Source organism: Ornithodoros turicata, chromosome 8 (genome assembly GCF_037126465.1).
Source record: "Ornithodoros turicata isolate Travis chromosome 8, ASM3712646v1, whole genome shotgun sequence".
NCBI classification, from domain to species: Eukaryota; Metazoa; Arthropoda; class Arachnida; order Ixodida; family Argasidae; genus Ornithodoros; species Ornithodoros turicata.
Window position 1 is genome coordinate 24,234,042 of NC_088208.1, and position 20,392 is coordinate 24,254,433.

General features: G+C 44.5%; 1 protein-coding gene across 8 annotated transcripts in view; it reads right to left on the reverse strand.

Annotated features, from left to right (window-relative positions):
- Positions 1-20,392, reverse strand: part of LOC135366738 (leucine-rich repeat-containing protein 15-like) — a 584,634-nt gene that overhangs the window by 104,284 nt on the left and 459,958 nt on the right. For all 8 annotated transcript variants that reach the window (XM_064599600.1, XM_064599596.1, XM_064599597.1 and 5 more), the window contains one exon: positions 9,915-9,968. The gene's annotated coding sequence lies outside the window, so the exon portion shown is untranslated. The remainder of the gene's footprint in view (positions 1-9,914; positions 9,969-20,392) is intronic.

Sequence of the window (20,392 nt, forward strand, 5' to 3'; positions counted from 1 at the left end):
ACCGTCTGTTAAGTTGGAACCGCAGCCCCGAATTATTCTATAGGAAGTAGAACGAATGTCACGGTTAAAAGTTACATATATGAGATAACAATGCTTGTATGGCTAAACGTGCCCCTCCCCTACTTGTTGTTCAGAAAACTACTTGTCAAGGAGCTGTATTCGCGGATATACATCAACACCTCCGCTCATTCTGCTGCTGTTTTTGTACAGAATGCGAGGGTCTCGTTGTGTAACGTAATTATTTAACGTTACGAATTCGATGAAATAGCTTCGAAACGCAAGCAACGTGCGGTCCCCAGCAAGGGGTTGTTTGCACATTACGTAGCGGTATCGAGTAACGCCACAGCGTGAATTGCTCACATAATTAAGTGCTTCATGATAACATGAAAAGCACCATGCAGTAGGGAATGCGAAGTTCCATTAGAGTTATGGCTTGAAGATTTTAAGAGCAGAGAGAAGTTGTCATCATAGGAACTACTATTTAACTAACATTTATTTAACTACACATTTAACATACTATTAACGCATATCACATGATCCATTTTTCATTGTAGCTTATGGTGTTGTTGTTTCTTCATGCATAAACTTCGTTGTATGTCATATTATTATCTCACATTATCACGGCGTTGTATTTTCACTATTTTTCACAATTTTTCTGTACTAAATGTGATTTACATATACTCGTGATGCTGTTTAATATTGTAACCCACTCCCCCATGTAATGTCCCCAAGGGACCTTTGGAGGTATTCTGAAATAAATAAATAAATAGGACCACCGTTTCACGGTTCAAGCAGACAGACTTTTTACACTAGAGATATTGAGCTAGAAGTACTCAGGTGGCCAGCTGTGCATGGTATGAATTGGAGTAAGACGCTCAAGGACGTCAATACTCATTGAGGCAATATTGTAATAGATGATACCGTTCACGTAACGAGGAGTAAGGAGTCGGCAACGGCCTCCGAAATTCCATGTGATTGGACGTCCTTGAACATTTCCGTACGGCAGCCAGAGCGCCTCAGACTAAACAAACCGTCCGTGAGTTGTCAATAAACAGACGTCCAAAATCGTGCCGTGAGAACGCTATTGCTTCATAACCATAACAGAGATTGGCTAATTACTCACACAGTCAGCCCATTAAGGGCTCACATCATCAAAATGATCCCCAAGAAGGCCTGCCGTACAGAAGCCATAGGCATGAATTACAGTGTGATGCATCTGTGCGGATACTTGGATATAGTCAACTTGGATAAAGTATAGTTGGAGGTGCGCTCGGATGAGAGTCATATCTGCGGAACCTCGCGGATATCTGCGCTATATCCGCAATTATCCGCAAATAAGCAATGCTTATCAAGCATTAGTGTATCTGCAGGTGTCCCCTAGATTGAGCCATAAGTAAGTGCACCAGTTTGCACGCTGAAAAGTAAAAACAATTGGAAGATAATTTCGTTACGTAGATGTTTCCTGCAAACGCAGCGATCCCGGATATGCGGATATACTCGATATCCGCGAACAACAACAACAACAACAACAACAACTTTATTTTGGTTACGATGATTTGAGTGTCTCATCGCCAGACAATGTCCGTGAGGATGAGTGCGCGAATACGCGTATTTGAACCACCACGGTTGCGGATGCGGTCGCGGATCTGTGCGTATGCAATGCGGTGCGGACATGATCAACGTTATCCGCGCTCGCCGCCTCTAGATGTAGTACAAGCAAACTGAGCTAAGCAAACTCTCAGAGCACAGTTCAGGACACTACTTGCACGAAGCACTATATGCAACGAAACCGTCATCCACGACAGAACGACCACATCTCTTACGCCCAACACATGCAACACCCGCGATTCTGCGCTCGTTTGCCATGATCGCCGCGCCATATTTTCATCACCGTCGTGTACATTAACATCCCGTATTTCCTGCGCACAGCAATTGTTCAGGAGCGTAAACAATTTCTAAGAGTCCGCAGAAATTACGTCATTTCCCCTCCGCACCCTCGAAGCGGGCGCTCCAGTAAATATCGCGACTTGGGGCTTGCCTCAGCAGAGTTCCGCTCGCTGCGCAGGCAGGGCATTCCGGAACCAACTGACTCAGGCGAAGCAATTATCCTCCATTATTATTGCGATCAACGGAAGAGCGTGCTCTCGCATTTCTCCTGCCTATTATCGAGAACAAAGGCTTCTCCCCCCCTATACGTTGGACCAGTGTTTGGAAAGGCGGACTCTCAACGGGGTTTGCCGATGGCACGTCTATATACATGCATGACGCGACGACGGCAGACAAGACAAACTCCGCGATTCGTAGAATGACGCTATGTCGTCCCCCGTTTTTAGGATAGTGTGCAGATCTTTCCGGGCATGTCCGGGGGCGACGAAGTGGTTGCTGAAAATAAGTAATGAATTACACTAGAACATTTCATGTTATTGATACATTTAGAAATTAAAAAAAAAATATTGTGAGGTGATGCGTGACGTTGAATTAACGATGTTAACAAGACTATGTCACGCAATAATAGGGGTGGAAATCTTGTACACAGGCAGGAATTCTTTCAATCTTTTCTCGTTCACCCTTTCAGCCTCACAAACGCCGAGTTGCATACTCTGCACAAGCTCTTTCCTCGGTACTGCGTCACTTTGCTCGTCACGTTGTAAGTAGGTAAGTCTCGCGACGTAAACACCCAATTATTTATATATTTATGTAAGTAGGTAAGTAAGTATTATCAGGAAAAAAAAGAAAGAAAGAAAACAGTCTTGTCGTCACGTTGGTATGGCAACTTCCTGCAATCACGGACGTGCGCTGACCATCATGCCCCGCGCACGTTGATTCGGCCACGTGACGTCACGCGAATCATGCAACGGAAAACATGCAGCTGCATCGAGCAAAGAAGCGAGCACATAGCTCACTGCTGAAGCAATGACTCGTCGCACTAATTAATTTCTGCCTGTTCCTGTGTACACAGAAAGGAACGCGAACGCAGGCTTCCCGCCCGTTTCCCCATATGTTCTCATAAAGTAAACCACAGTAGAGAAAATGGAGGGAAATGTCCAGATGAAATATATGTATGGCTCGGAGTAATCCTGCATGCTTATACCGAGGTCGCCGTGCAGAAGGGTCGTATATAACGATTTGTGTACACGTTTCATTCAGCCACGTGTCTATAAATGGGAAGTTACTCTGGAAATCATGTATAAAAGGACGATGTTCGTGAATCTACTCCCAATTATAATTATTATTGTTTTTATTATTTATTTATTTATTTATGTATTTGTGTTTATTTATTCATACTGCAGACCCAGATGGGTCCTACCAGGTGTGGACATTCTTATTAATCCATGAAGAAAAAGTATTATAATGTTGAATGACGACAGCTTCCTCAAGCAACCTGTTCCAATCCCCCGCTGCATGTGCGTTGCAAAAATGAGAACTTGTGAGCGTCGACTTTTGATAACTGTACTTCCAGAGAAATATATAATAATAATTATAATAATAATTATTATTATATATTTCTTATTATTATATATTATAAGCCTTTCGGCTTAGACAGGTATGTTGAGCTTTATTTCACTGATTTATTATTATTATTATGGTCGTTGGCCTTCTTCTTCCAGGCAGACACAACAACAACAACAATTAATGGAGACAATCTTTGGGTTCTTGATTGCTCCCTATCTTAAAGGCGCACTAAAGTGTAAAAATGTCTCCTCGCAGAGTCAAAGATGCCGTTACCTTGACACAAATGGATGACCGTGTCATCCGTTTCCTGCAGTTTCCGCTTTTCTTCTCCTTCTCGGGGAGGCCGACAATCAGGAGCGGGCTTCCATTGGTCTCCGCAAACGATTTGTCCAATCATTGTGGGAAGCGGCGGGAAACCCATTGTGTGTGTGAAACGGGCCTCGCGGAAAGACCACTCTGCTGTACCTCTCATCTACAGTGTACCTCTGTCCCATCAGTATCGTTCATGCTGCCTATGCCTCACTTTGAAATAGTCAACTCTCTTCTCCCCCAATTTTTTTTTTTTTTTTTTTTTGCTATAGTCGTGACGATGCCCACTTGAGTGCGGCCAACTACGGCAAGCTACTTCGACCCCCCCCCCCTTTTGTGAGAGATCATTTAAGGTGACCAATCCGAGGCCTTCTCCGCATTGTCGGGCTTGTTGAGAAGGAGAGGGAAAGGGAAAGCGTACACTGCGGTTTCTTTTGCTCATGAACGACGCAACGTCCCGCTCCTTTTGTGTTGATGTCAAGGTAACACATTCATTAACGCGAGGAGATATTTTTGCACTTTAGTGCCTCACTAAAGTGTCACTACGGACTAAATCTCGTGTCTTCAGAATCCTACCAAAGTTATGTTACTGAAATATTCTTGTCTCACTTTACATTCCTGCAAAATATTTTGGCTCTACGTGACGCGAAAGCTATAAAAAATTAATTTGTAATTTTGAGAACTGCGACGTCATGTTATGCTGCGACGGAGCGCCCGGCTCTCAGCTGGATGCAAAATTGCAGCGGGGCCCCACCTTCGCGTCTTCCGGGCGGCTCACTTTTTGCACTCCGTGAGCGGGGCCCCACGTGACATACCATCCCACGGCTCCGACCTTGGAGAAAACGCAAAAGAGGGAGAAGACATCTCTCCCATTTTCCCGTCCTTCGATCAGCCTCACATGACTTCTCCACCACGTGACCCTCCCCGGACGCCGGCGTCGTTGGTAGGAGACGAGTGCCCTCTCCAGAACGTGACATCATTGCAATTTGTGGGCTTATGATTACGTCACTCCCTTGTCGCGTCATCGAAACTTGTGGAGGCTCAGAAGATCTTCAAAAATTGACAGAAATGCACAGCGTTCGGAAACAGGATTGAAATTTCGCGTACAGAATCTTTTAGGCACCTTCTTTTCATGGACTAAATAATATAAACGCCGTTTTCTGAGGCCGGAGTGGCACTTTAAGCGAATTTATATCAGAATTTTGCATCCAGCTTGTCTCCAGAGCCACATACATCTATGTCTGCACTTATTTCGTATTCTGTTTGCTCCAATTCCCTTCATTAACATGCAGCACGCAGTTATAAGTACTCTGGAGTCGCCGACATTCACGTTGATGAAGCTTTATCTACATGTTTTTTTTCTTCTTCTGTTTTTTACAATACCAATACAATGTTCGTTGGAATGAAGCATGAAACCCGCGTGCAAGAATTTATATGTGGCTCATAAAATTCGGATGGAGCCGCGGTTCGTCAGATGTAAAATGTAATTTTATGCACATGATCATTAGTGCAGGATTTATGCTAATCTCGAAGTGCGGCCTAGCGTCTTTGTGATGCAAATTATGCACTTATACGCAGCGTGGCCACATCTGAACTGTAAAGTCTTTTACATGCCGATCTGGTATTTATGTCTTCATAAATGCAGAAATATAATAATAATAATAATAATAATAAGAAGAAGAAAAATATTAATAACAATTTATTTCCACAAAAGCAATTGTGGGGAGAGCTGTGAAAAAAAAAAGTCACAAATGTGACTTTTCGAAGGACAACGTAAGAGTCCCTTAGCAGCATATCTTGGCCCAAAATTGGACCAATATTGACAATACTGGACCAATATTGGTCCGATCTTCGTCTAATATTGGGCCGGCATTGCCAATATTGGTCCAATGTTGTGCCAAGATGTTGTGCTGCGATATGTGTTAATTGCGAGTTTTAGTACATCGGAAGGTGTTTACGATAACAGTTCCGAGTTAACCGCACTGTTTCTTTGAAGCGGGTTACGTCACATTGCAAAGCTTGGATTTGATAACTTTCTTTATCATATACCATTTTCGCAGACTCTCTGCGCAGAGGAGAGCATAAAGCTTGGAGAAATCACACGAACTGTACGTCTGTCCACTCACGAGGCAGCAATGAGGAATGCACGGAGAACGGCGCGGGTCCACGGAAGACACTAGGCAGCGCATCACCTTGAAATGTTGCCCCTTATTTGGGAGGGGCACCAATGAGGCCGTCCGCGGGCAATAGGGGAGAGAGGGAAACTGTGCAGCTGCGCACACAGCTGATCTATACTTGCATAGCGTGTTAACAGCACGTTTCAGGAGATTATCTCACTATCCTTTGACAATTTCTTGAAAAATAACGGAGCTAAGACACAGCGATGAACTCTTAGTTAGTGATACCGGGTTGGCGGGAAAATATTTAATATAAATATTTATTTAATATCAAGCGCGTTACTCGACGATGATCGTTTGCCGGTACGTGTACACACACTATACATCATCCGGCTCCCGTCTATACCTTGATCGACTACGCTCTTTACGCCCACGTTTTTTAACGTAAACCTGTACTTATGAGACCTGTTTTCGCCCGCAGACACAAGTGATGACAACATACCCGTGGGAAAAGCGAAAAATAAAAAATGTCGTCGTAAATTGACACAACGCTGTACCCCTCTTTCTCTCAAAAGACGGCGAATATGACCTGCAAAACGAGGACCTCTCCCGTGCCGTACACACACTTAACAGCTGTCAATCATGTTCCCCTACTTTTCCGATGCAGCGTCCTTGCATTCGTTCCCGTTCTTCAATGCCGCTCCTTGTGAAGAACATATCTGACGCGCAGTGAAATACGAAGCGTGCTCCCAATTTTCCGCAATAACATTGTTCACGAAAAAAAAAAAAAGAGAGAGAGAGAGACAGAGAAAAATGCGCCAGAGAGATGGGATGACCAACGAGGAGCATGAAACACGAGGAATGCACGAATGCACATGCGCACAATAAACACGACTATGCACTCAACTTGGTCCCAGCGGGTTTGGAGCACGAAGTGCATGCATGCATTGTCCTTCTGCATGTCGCTACGGGATCAACGCTCCAGAGTGAATGGACGATGCAGCCATGTATCCATCCGTTTTTCGTTTCCATGTCCTTTCTTTTTTTTTTTTCGTGTGTATGTGTCTGAGAGTAGAGACGAGCTCTGGATGTACGCTAGAACGGATCTGTTACTTCCATGTGCTTTATTATTTTTTTTTTTTACTTTGTTCGAATAGTCAAAGCGGCAGAGTTGTTCCGGAAATCGATGGAGCCATTTTTTTTTTATCTTGATTTCGGTCAGTCGCATTTTCCTCTTACTGTTTACGGAGCAGAAGCTTTAAACGAAACAGTCTTTCTTTTTTTTCTATTTTCTAACCATATTTTTCTCATTTTCATCCGCTAGTGCTGGATTTTACACGCGCTCAAATAAAAATTTCACGATGTATCACACCGAGGAGGGATGATATGAAAAAATAATAATGAAAGGTTATATGCAGAAAGATTATGCAGCGAGTGGTCACAAGGTATAGGACGTGCTACTGTGCACCCATGAGTGTTAGCTGCTAGAAGCTTGATGGAAGAAGAACAACAACGACAATAAATAAACATCCGATGGAAGTAGAAGAAAGAATGGAGAGCCAGATTGTTCACTTGATTGTTTGTTTGTTTGTTTGTATTGAAGAAAAATGAGAAATTGAACTCGCCTCCCGACTTGTTCTGCTACTCCTAACATAAATTCTGATCCTCCCCCCCCCCCCCCGAAAACAAAACAAAAAAACTACTACTCAGGTGCTCTACTCGCAAGTTCGGTATTCACTATTCACATCTTCGCTATTCATGTGCACTTGATTACGTTTTTCATGAGACCTGCATTTTATGATAATATCATTCGAACTGCATGCTAAATTAACGCATGCACCTCAGCATACTCGATGTTTATTGCATCAGTGTTCAATACCTCTTCGTGTGCGTGTCATTTGATGTTTATTGTATAAGTGTTTAATATCTCTTTGTGGTGTGTTTTCTAACAGAAGTTGAAGTGTAATGTGTTCCCTATGTAATGCCTCCTGGCCCTTGGGGTATTTCAATAAATAAATAAATACTCGGGAGAAGAAGCTGTCATGTGACCTGGCTGTTGCCTGCAGGAACTCTCTCCCAATTGGAGAAGCGTCGATGACACCATGTTGTTTGGATAAAACTTTCGCCGGTTCCCCCTAATTCCTCTCCCTCTCGATGTTCTATCGAATACCTGGTCTGACTTGATACTCACCCGTGTTGCACAACATATATCGAATCGATCAGGTAACATCATCATATATCGAAGTGGAATAGTAATTATTTTTCTTTCTCTTTCTTTCTCTCTCCTTGTTTGTAATCTTGATTACCTGCCGTCAGTCCCCTAGATGACTTCAGCGATGAGGGATGCACGCTACTATTTATCCAAATATACCGCTAGGTGGCTCCCTATTTGATATGCGTCTATGCAACTCACCAGGATGCAGGAAATACCGGAAGCCATTCTTCCAAACGATAATAGGTGGTGGTTTTAGTGGAACGTTGTTAACATTACCGTGAAGTTAGCGCAGCTTCTGGAACCAATGGCGGCACGCGTGACTGAGAATCTTATTAGTTGATCGGGCGCGGTGGATGCGGTGCTTCGAAAAGACACGCACGCTTTCAAAATAAAAACTTCACCGCATAACATGCTCAACTAATCCTCATTGAAAAGAGATATCGTTCTCATTTGGGATTTCGGAAAAAAAAAAAAGGAACTGTTCGCCTTTTTCATGTCAATTTGGATACGCGGGTTAATTGATACGGAAAGGCATACACTTTCGACTTTCAGGAAATCAGGAAAGAGAACGCCACTATCCAGAATAATGATTTGGCCTTGAGCGCTGTTCTTCAAATGCCAATTGAATCCAGTCCAATGCAGTATAATCCAATCCAATCCAGCTCAATTTAGTCAAATCCAGCCAATAGTTTACTGCCAATCCAGTTGATTCCGGACTTGTTCAAAACCTGAAACGTACGCCTCTTTATGTCAATATGGGTTTATGACAGTCGAATTGAATTGAATTGAAATTTATTTACCATGAACTATTATGTACATGAACTATTATGTAATTGACACAAAAAGTCGTATACTTCCGATTTTCAAGAAATCAGAAAAGAAAACGATATCATTCTGCTTGAAAGGTTAATTTGGTAGTGTGAAACGAGTGAAGTTTGCGCTGTTCTTCAAGTGACTGCGAAAAATAACAGAGTAAAAAAAAAAAAAAAGGGGGGGTCAGAAACATCACAGTTCCATTGAACAATAGTGAGTATACTGTCCACGTAGAATTCGCCATCATAATTCCGGTACACAGGAATCAGCGCAATAAAAATAGCGGGAATGCGCTTGATGAACTCCAAGCCTGCGCGATCGAAGATCCGGCCACACATTTATGGCATTCGCTCCAAGTAAGCCGAGCAATTGAGAAGAGCCATTGAAGGTCAATGACGCGAGAGAGATAAAATGAAGTTATCTCTGCTCATTAAGGGCTCACCAACGGCCCCCAAGGAGGTCACCCAGGAAACCGTGCAAATATAGAAGATAATAAAAGAATTAATTTCCTCTACAGAAAGCCGGCCGCTTTATCGCGGTTACTTTGCATGCCGATGAAGTTATTGACCGAGACGTTTGAAACATATTCGAATAAAGTTTGGGAAAACCTTTGGGATGTCACTTGGGTTGAATGTCGTTCTTTCTTAGAATCGTATACCCTATCTCTTTCTTCAGGTTTGCGTAATTCAAGTTGACACCGTGAACCGAGGAAAATATTTGCAATATAGATAACTTCCGAAAATTTCGGAGAGCATATACTGCCGTTTTGACATATGGGAACTTCGGAAACTTTTACTGATTACTGAAACGATTACTGATCTCTCACCCCTTCTGGTCTCGTCCACGAGGTGTCTACGGTCGGAGAGAACGAAAGGGGAAAGGGAGGCGTTCTCTCTCTCCTATGATAATAAGAACCCAAAATGCAACGCGCGCGCAATGAGCACTGGGATTTCTTTAGGTCCACAAAAAAAAAAAAATTATCCGCAAAACAATAACGTTATTCTCACCCATTTTTGTTCCAAGTGTTGCGCCGCCCTCTGTACTTTCTCCTTTGTCAGCCACTGAAAAATGCAATAAAACAAACCGTAAGTAGAAGGTATGTGTATCATCACTTTCTGGAATCACTTTTTCTTTTACTTTCTCTGGCAGTAGCTGGGCTGCGCGTACGCGCGCAGCACAGTTGCGCTACGCCGGGCAAAATCACACCCTCTATAGTGCAGTGGCTACACTGTAAACTGAAAAACACCCTTATGGGTGTAAATGGCTTGTCCTATAACTGACACCTGTTTTTACACCGTACATGGTCTGGAACACCCTTTTTAGAGGGTGTATTCCGTGTAAATCACCCCTGGAAAGGGCGCTTTTCTTTGAAAATGCCCTCTTTTGCACCCTTTAAACACCCTTTTAGGAGGGTGTAAGATCGTTAAACACCCTCCTAAAAAGGTGTATAAAGGGTGCAAAAGACGGCATTTTCAAGGAAAAGCACCCTTTCAAAGGGCGTTTTACACGGGATACACCCTCTAAAAAGGGTGTTCCAGACCATACGGTGTAAAAAGAGGAGTCAATTATAGGACAAGCGATTTACACCCATAAGGGTGTTTTTCAGTTTACAGTGTAGCGCGGCTGGCGGCATTCAACGCGCTAGGACGTCGCCCGCGCAGAATAGACCACGTTCTATTTTTCGCCGACCGCGCTCGCGCAGTCAGATCAGCGCAGCCGCAGTCGCGCTGCTGCAGTCACAACGACTTTGCGCATGCGCAACGGTCGCAGGCCACTGCTGACGCGCGTCTGACTATAAACGCATATTGCCCGGATCGCTTCGCTTCGCGTGTCTGACTTCGGCTGTCGCTGACTGCGACGCCAAAAACGTTGTACTATATCTGCGCCTTTACCGTTCACCAACGGTATACGGGACGCTTCAAACGACAAAGAAATACCGTGATTCCCACCGCAATCAGATGAATGAACGATATAACCACTAGTACTGGTAAATAGTACACAACAGTATCCAATCCAATCCAATCTACTAGTAAATAGTACACGCGATACGTGATACAACCTAATACGTGATTGGAATTCGGCGAGAAATTCGACTGATTGCCGCGGTCGGCCCCGCTCAGGTGGGCAACGTCACGACAACCGTAGGGGATGATCGTGCGTCTTGGGCCGACTTCACAGGGATTCAAATTCAAATTTGTCGTAAATTGTCCGAGGAAAACCCAGGGAACGCACCCAGCACAGCCGAATGCCATCATCGTAGACACTATGCCACGAGCCAGATATCGAAAAAAAGATAAAAAAAATAATAAATAAACTAATAAAATAATAAATAAACAAATACAAAACCAATACACCAATCCTCCACCCCCAACCCCTTCTGCGCCCTCTTTCGTAACACGCAGCTTCCGCCTCGGCTCGAGACCGATCACTTTACCATCCGCCCCGAACAAAAGGGTATTTCCGATTGCTCCGCAATATTTTTTTCCGCGCCATTTTCATTGTTTCTTCCGCATTTTTTTCTCTCTATCCGATAAAAATATACGGACAAATAAAAACGACCGCGGCCCGTACACGATTCCTCCCTGTACACGACGCCACAGTCCGCAAGATAAATAATGACATACAGAGCCACAACGGCTAAATTATTTGTTTCTAGTCGTCTTTTTTTTTTACTCTGCCATATGCATTTGCATAGAACGACGAATAAAACGGAGGAAGCAAAAGCTAAACCTCGAAAACAAAAGGGAAGACACAGGACGATATTTCCGAGGCGTTCCGCACAGAGCGTTTGCGATGGGTTCTTTCTCCCAGACATATACCTCTGGAAAGTAGCCGAAACGTGAATACGTCGAGGAAATGGGAAAGGCAAATAGTCTGAGGAAAGACGCAAAGGAGATGTACTGCTGTATAAGTGGGCACAAAGTGATATGAGGGAGCGATACTGAGGTGCAATCTTTGCCGCGCCATACGTGTACCTGCCAAAAAGACGAAAGCCGAGAGAGATGACAGCGTTTTTGAAAAATGCGCCAAAGAATGGGGTCGAGGATTTCGGAGTTGTAACGCAGAGGTGTGCTGTGTACATGGAGAGGTGCATTTTTCGGTGAAACCTATATTGATACGCGTTGTTATTATTATTATTTTTTCTATTTTCTCTCAGACGTTGATTGGTAATGGCGTGTAACGGGGTATGTCCAATAAGATCCAATGCAGTAGATATGGTGCGAAGAAATTGAAGTTTCTTTTGAGGTGACTTTTGTGCCGCTGTTTCCGTTTCTGTTCTTTTATTTTTTATTTTTTTTATTTACTGTTGACTCTGTGTGACTCTTCGTATCTAAGTGTTTGCACTCCAAGTGTCTATGTACGTTCATGTATTCCGAATTGTTTACGTGGTATGGAGTAACCGGCTTCCACCCGTTGGTATTGCCAATTTTCTCTCTATCCTTTTTTTTGTCATTCATTCATTCCTTTCAGGTTTCTTTTTTATTACTCCGTGCTAGCGCCGCGAAGCAACTGTGGCTATGAGCGGCGTATAGACGTGGACACATGGAGAGAGGACAGCAGGAAGGAGTGGGGGACAGGAGGGGGGAGGCTAGTATGGGTCCTGGACCGACTTCAGGAGGAACTGTGCTGGCAACTGAGGTTTCGTCGATGTCATCGTGATCATCACCATCGTAATCGTCATCGTTCGCCAGGTGCGTTCGAACTACCTCGGCCGTTCATTCATTTTCTTCCCCCGATATACGTATAGACGACTCTCTGTTTACAAGCATGTGACGTCACAAAAAGACTGGTTCAAAGTCATACTTTTTTCCTGGGGGGCTAGAAGTGGGATAAACGCCTCGGCTGATAGTCAGATAAGCGTCCGCCAGCATGTCTTTGCGTAGCGGTATTTCGTAATCGATAACGTTGGTCGCAGGTCGTGTACATATCGTTGTACGTAGTAAGTTTTCTCTCCGTAGCCCGGTAACGTCAGTACCGGTATTGAACGTTTCAAGTTTATTACGGGGCGTTCTTTTATTATTATCATTCTTCCTTTTCCTTCACTTCTTTTTTTCTTCTTTTTGCCATCAAGAACTGTTGCAATTTAGGCTTTGGTGCTTGTCCCTTCACACAGGAGTCATCCATTTGTGGACGGAGAAAGCACCTTGGCAGGAACCTTGACTGATTTTTCGTAAAGGTTACTAACCCCGTCGTCGAGAAACATATGTGTAGCAGCACCTGGCATGCCCACAGAATAGCAGCAAAGCAGCACAAGCTTCCGAAACAAGTATTTATCCAAATTACAAGCTATCTGGGAGAGGTAAACATTGCTTCCGGCTAAACATTTCCGGAGAACGATAAAGAACCCCAGGTGGTCGAAATTGTCCGCAGTCCTACCCAGCGGTACGTACAACATGTAGCCACACAAGTGTGGGCCAGACTCACCTCGCGCGTAAATCTACACTCCCAATTACCGTCATTACTATACGATGTCGTTTTCTTTTGATCTTTTCTTCCCAAGGCACAGTCTGAGCACCTTATGTGTGGATACCTGAAACTAGATTAACAAAAACAACCCTTACTTCGGACATGCATGAATATAAAAATGGATATCAAATATCGATACGAAACGTCTCCTCTAGAAGTGCTATTGTCCCACAAAGAAAACTTATCGGCACAGGTACCGCAGATAAGACACGAACGACTTCCTTGGCTCTCATTCAAGCGCGCGATAAGAATCCTCATCCATATTCAACTCTATACCGTTTCCTCCACTTCGAGTACGAGTCTTTCTTGTCCGCTTTTTTTCCCTTTCTATGCTGCGGAGAAAAATGAGGGGCATTTTGAAAACCGTGACTGTAATCGTAACAGGTCAGACTCATTATTCTTAATTCACCCGACCAATGCTTTTCCCCGCGTGTGTCTGCGCTGAAAAACAAGCACATTATACGGGGCATTATTGCCAGTTAAGCTGCGAGGCTTTCGGAAAGCATTAGAATAATTCCCTTTTTGTTACTCTCAGCAAATGAACCGGGCCTATGAAAGGGAATATTGCCAGTGTATATGTATACATCCACGACAATGCGTATATGGGCAGAGGAGTGGGCTGGTTGGGATTAATTTTACCTGATCATTAAAAATCCAGATTTTTAATTAGCGCGGTTTGGAGCCGGACTCGGACAAAAAAAAAAAAAGAAGAAGAAGAAGACAAAGTGCAGCGCCGCCCCAAACGAGCTACGCTCTGTGATTTATTTTTGAAATTTATTTTCGCTGTGATGTCGCTGCGTGTTTTGTTTTTAATTATACGAACAAGCACCGTACATGTTTCTTCGTCGTTACCCTGGCAAGTTAATTAAAGCTGGGCTTAAGGCGTTGTAAGTAGTCCGTGTATTTTACTTTTTTTCTTCCTTTCTCCATTTCTGCTTTGCAAAGCGCGTCGCCGCAAGCGAACCACAGTACTGCAGCCGTGTCCAACTTAAGAAGGAAAAGAAAACTAGTCCTTCGACTGCATACGCGTTGGAGATAATGAGACGCAATAACGCACCAGGAGAAGTGCTGCAGCGCCACCACGCGTCATGTGTCCAATCTTAGCAGTCAATACGGAAGCAGAGTGAGTATGATGGGTTACATCATCTTGCGGAGGAGCGAGCGTGACCTCACTGTGTCCAGCCATCCTATATCTGCGGCGGAGTAATATTTTGAAATCTGACGGACACTATATATAGCAAACGAAGCCCGCTTTCTAGAATCATGATGTTATGCATGATCGTGTGCGCATCAAGCCTACATTAGTGCACAAATCAGCATTGGAAAGCTTGAACGGCTGCAATGACTTTGATTTGGTGAAAATAATTAGGAGGAATATGTAAAAACACACACACACACACACAAAACGTTATTTAGAAGCTTGATCACACGCACAAAAAAAAAAAAGGATATGCATATATATAAATCAGGACATGAGTTTCTCCATTCATGGGCTGTTAGCCTCTCGCAAAGGAGTCAGATAAGGTCAAAATGAAACCAGGGATGTGCAGCTGGTGAGATATGCTCAAATGCACCGCGTCAGCATTGCCGTGATGCGACACGGTTACAGACGTGGGGAAATCCGCAAGGAAATGTCCAAGACCTTCGATGGTCAGACGCTGTAACGATGACTTGGCTCAAGGACAAAGTAGCACTCTCAAACTCACAGGGCCTACTGTAAACTCGCCTATGGACAAACGGAAAATGTTTCTACGCACATAATGGCATAGGTTGCTGTGAAAAACCACGTGCATCGTGGAACAAGCAAGGTGACTTGCTGTGGTTTGTAGAACGCACATCATGTACGAGTTGATCGAGGTAACGGGTTCGGTTAACTGTCGGTATCGGCAGCAGCTCAGTAACGTGTCCACTAGAACAATTTTTATACATCGCGCCTGGCACCAATAATCGAACTGTAATATTTTTTAATAAACATCTTCCGAAAGCGAACAATACGTTATTAAAGCAGGTCAGCCTTTAGCGCAGTCCCTCAGCTTTTCCCTTTCCCCTTGTGCACGTAGAACGGTCTCATTGAATCGCTCTCAAATAAGGCACCCCAACAACTGCACGTGAGGTCCACGTGACGTGGTGACTGGGAGGTACCCGGGTTCAGATCCCGGTGCCGGCTGTGCCGACTGGGGTTTTTCCTGGGTTTTCCTCAGACGGGGGGCTTTCAGACATATGTCGACACAGTCACCTTAGAAGTCGGCCCAGGACGCACAATCCCCAGGGCGCGTCACTCGTGACGTTGTTCACATCTGTGAGGCCGAGACAACGGCGAGACCTTTCACCATCACCACCACGTTGCTTCATCTTTTTCACCATGTGTTGTGGCCCGTTTGCGAATACCCCCTTATTACTGCTTTCTGAATGGACAGATGCTTTGTCACGTGCTTTCTCCAACTTTTTCTTTCGCTCATGCGCAGAGACGTACTGCCGTGGCGTATTAGGCGACCTAAGTAAAAAAAAATATATAGAGAGGAAATTCTGGAAAACAGTGTATGCGGAAGGCAAACGGCAAAGGATCAGTACGGGGTTGGGCGTTTGAACTTCTGCACAGCCGGACGTGTGAGGCGGAGGCAATTTCGCGCACTCGAGCTGCGCGCGACCAATTTCTTCTCATTCACGACGATTAAAAACGGTTCTTACTCCGTGAGACAACGTCAAGGAATAAAGTAGCAGACAGGCCGCTTTAAAGCATGCTTCCTTTACAGAATGGAACGGGTGGTAGCTATCGTAATTGGAAAGGCAGCCGTGCAACAAATCTAGACGTTTATTAACTTCAATAAAAAGATGATAGCAGAGGGGGCAGGTACCATTTTCGTCTTTTCCGAATGTGGTATTCCACGTGAACTTTCCAGGATGCACATATATTCTCTCGAGTATGATGAGTCCTAAATAACGCGTCCTGGAGTAACCAGTCCCGACTAGTTTGGGACTAACATCTCCATTTTTACCAATCAATCAATCAATCAATCAATCGAGTAACTGAAAGGAGAGCGTCGATTCGGATTCACGTTGTCTTTCATGTGGGCAGTTCCACGTACTAAGCCATAGTGGTGCTGCAGGAAAGGCATGAGAGACGTTTAGAGAAACTACAAAAAGAATTGATCGACAAACAATCTTAAAAAAACATCGTCATGGGTTCAGTAGGGGTGTTATAGTCGCGTTTAACTTAAGAAGGAAAGAAATGTAGTCCGTCAGCTCTCAGAATATTACTCCGCCGCAGATAGGATGGCTGGACACAGAGAGGTCACGGTCGCTCCGCCGCCAGATATGTAAACCATCATACTCATTCAGCTTCCGTATTGGCTGTTTAGAGTGGCCAGATGACACTACACTGCGTGGTGGCGTTGCAGTAATTCTCTTAGCGGGCTATTCCGTCTCCCTATCTCCAGCGGCGTATGTAGTTGACGGACTACATTTATTTTCCTTCTTAAACAATAGTATAGAGGCATCCTAGAATGTGGTACGAACAATGAATAGCAACCCCGCTTTTGATTTGCTGTTATTAGTACTTTTGCCTATTCTTATTTTATGTATTTGTTTGTCGTCGTCATTATAAATTCTCGAGATTTCGATATGATCGAAGACTTCACGAAAACAGCCAGTTTAATCGTTTGTTTTAAACTTTAACTACGTTGCATTAAATTATGCCACCATGTTATCTTCGCATGTAAGAACGACGCAGCGAGAAAAGAAAAGCAAGATATTATCTTAATGAAAATCATGGCGGTGTTTCATCGTCATAGCCGATACTCTAAGCCCATTACTATAGTGATCATTTCTTGAAAATACAATGACGATCCTCACAGCAAGGTCCGAAGCCCAAACAGTCACCAATTCATCGTTGAATCATCACAACCTGCTATCACTGCAATCAGTCGGAACCCATCACACAATCACAAAGTTACTACATCTCGATCATCACTCCCTTCCGCACTTTGCGAACAGTAATATTTCTCATTCCCTATCTATATATTTATATCCCGCGTTCGCTCTCGGAGATAACAGCCTATAGCGAAAAGTAAAAGGCTTCGGCGAGTCTCTCAGCACCTCACCCCCCGATTCCCAATTCAGCACTTGCACTCGACTCTGAGTAGCGAGAAAATAAAGTGCGCGCCGCACATGGAAGAAATGGGAAAGAAAAGGAAGGCCACCTTCTGAAATAAGTGAAGACTCTGACCCCCTCCGCCTATATGCGCAGCTTCCCCCTTCCCCCCTCCTTTCTTCTGTGTCACGTAGCATACTTGACACCTTCCGACCTTTTTATTTGCGTCTTATAGAAGCCCTCGTTATTTATCAGAATCTTCCATTTCTTCGCTAGAACGCGCCGCGGGCCCTGCCTGCACCCGGGTTAGGTATAAATTTTCTTCGAAGAACTACCGGCTCCTTCCTTGGCCATCTCTTCTCCGGCGCTTTTATCTGGTTCTCTGATCAAGTCAGGCAGAAGGAAGATTCACATTCAGAGCCATATAGATAGTGAAAGAAAGGGAGAGAATATGTCCGGGACTATGGAGAATGCTACTATGGTATATAAGAGATTGGAAGAAGAAGAAGAAGAAGACAGATGCCGTGCTGAGTAGAGCTCGTTGTGATACTCTATTCTTGGATCGTCAGTTTTTATATATATATATATATTTCGTGTTAGCGCCGAGAAGCAGCTTTGGCTAAGACGGAGTACAGATGTGGACAGATGGAGAGGTGATAGAACGAAAGAGTGTGAGACGGGGGGGGGGGGGCCGTCAGTTGTAAAAAAAAAGTGATATATGAAACGTTAAGATTTTTGTCTGATTGGATGTTCGGGTGAGGATGACGTGTGGGAACGTAATCTGTTAGGTTTTTTTTTAAATACCGTGTAAGCACTACGGGGCAACTCTGGCTATGAGCGCTGTACAGACGGAGACAGATGGAGATAGGGGACGGGAGGGGGGGGGGGTTAGTATGCGTCCTGGACCGACTTCAGCGGGGAACTGTGCCGATTTTCGTCTGGAAGATCTGCCGTAAAAACCAGGGAAAACCTCGGTTCTCGGATTCGAACCCGTGTCACCTCCAAGTCTCGGCGGATAAATCGATCACAGGCAGAAGGAAGAACCGTTGCTTTTTTTATTGTCATTTTATTCACGTTCAGGGCCTAAGGAGGGCGAAAGCGGCTGTTTTCCGACGCTAACCTTCGGAGGTCGGGCACCTACACTGGTTTCGGTGCCCCTTTCTTCTTCTCTCTGTTACGGACAGACATACGCGGTTGTCGACGTTGGTGGGATTTACAAAGCTACCGCTTTAATAATGAGTTTTAGTGTACCATCTGCTACCCCCTTTGCGTATATAAGGGATAGCGCTGGGTGGTTCTGCGCACGCGCAAAACATAAAGAGAGCTGCGCGCATTGCGCATCCCCAACAACCCCAACAACACCGGATATCCTCTGGATGTACGAATTATGTCCTAAAGAATTCGTACGTCGGATGGATATCCCACAGATGCCCACTGGACGTACCAATCCGTTAGGAGATCATCCGTACGTCTAGAGCATATTCAGTGTTGTTGGGGTTAAAGCTGTCTACTGTTCCCAAGTGTTATAAGGTATTCTCTGAAAACTTTCGCGTGGTCGGCAGGACGGGTTAGAGTCACTAAATAAGCTACGCTTCAGAGTAGCGACACTGAGCCGCCATGTTGTTTCGGATGACCTCCAGCGCCATCCATTTAGCGCTCTGCTGAACTTCTGCTTCCACTTCTTCCACTGCTTCCACTGCTGAACTTCACCTTCATCTATTTCTACTGCCAAAATAGAGGTGGGGCTGGAGGTCATCCGAAACAACTGGCGGCTCAGTGTCGATACTCTGAAGCGTAGCTTATTTAGTGACTCTAGGACGGGTACCTTTTACGGACGACACGAGATTAGAAGGAAAACGAAGCGAAGGACAAACCAAATGATTCATTTATTATCTTTCTCCATCTTATACACTGGACAGTACCTATCTATTTTGGTTTCTTTCTCTCTCGGAATGCTGCTCTGATAACAGTGACAACCCTAACAAAAGCGGAGACATGCCTGCAGCGACACTGACGCGATTACCTCGTAGAGTTCCACGATGTCTTTGTCATTATGGTGTCGTTCCACGCGGCCAAGACAATTCCCTGAAATAATCCACGGTTTGCACTGCTCTACAAAAGAGAATATATCGAACAACCGAAAGAACATGCGGCCGTCGCACCGCAGTAAACAAGGCAGGAAAAATCACTGCATCCCCGCTTGCGTGTCGTAATAGCGTCAGGAGGAGAATAAGGCGGAAAAACAAACAAAAAACAAAAAAGAAACAAAGACGAACAGGAGGGAAAGATCGACGTCGGAATTTCGCGACAAACAATCCCAATTCCTGGTGCGTCCCGACAACGTTGCCTCATCAAAATCCAATTTAGCACGTGATGAAAGGTCCCGAACAAGCCTAGTCTCGTGTGTCATGGGACAAACAATCGCGCGTGTTTCGCGACATTCCTTGCTGAAAAAAAAGGAAAGAAAAGCTCATACCGGGCACCATTTGTGCGTACACTACTTACGGACGTTTGGCAATTGCAGTACTTTCGCTAGGCAAACGGATCCCGCCTTTATTAAAGTGTTTGTCCGTGCGTGCCCCCCGAGAAGGATTTCCGCTCGTGTGTCATTGGAGGACCCAACTTCAGCGTTCACACACGTAAGAGGTACAGAGACACACATATGACACACAGAGGTCGCTGAAGAAAGGTAAGGAATTTTTGTTCCATGATACCTCTGGGTATTGTAGAGAGGCTGCAGTCCAGGAGGGACGTAGCATATATATGTCACGTAAAAGTTTCACTGGAAGGAAGGATTGCAGAGATCTCATATCTGTTTGTTACTTATAGGTATTTGCGTCTTGATTTGTTGTGGTTTTTACTGTTTTCTCTGGCATGTGGTTCGTTCGTCCCGCATTCTACGTCTGGGATTTTGCGAGGATTGCTCTT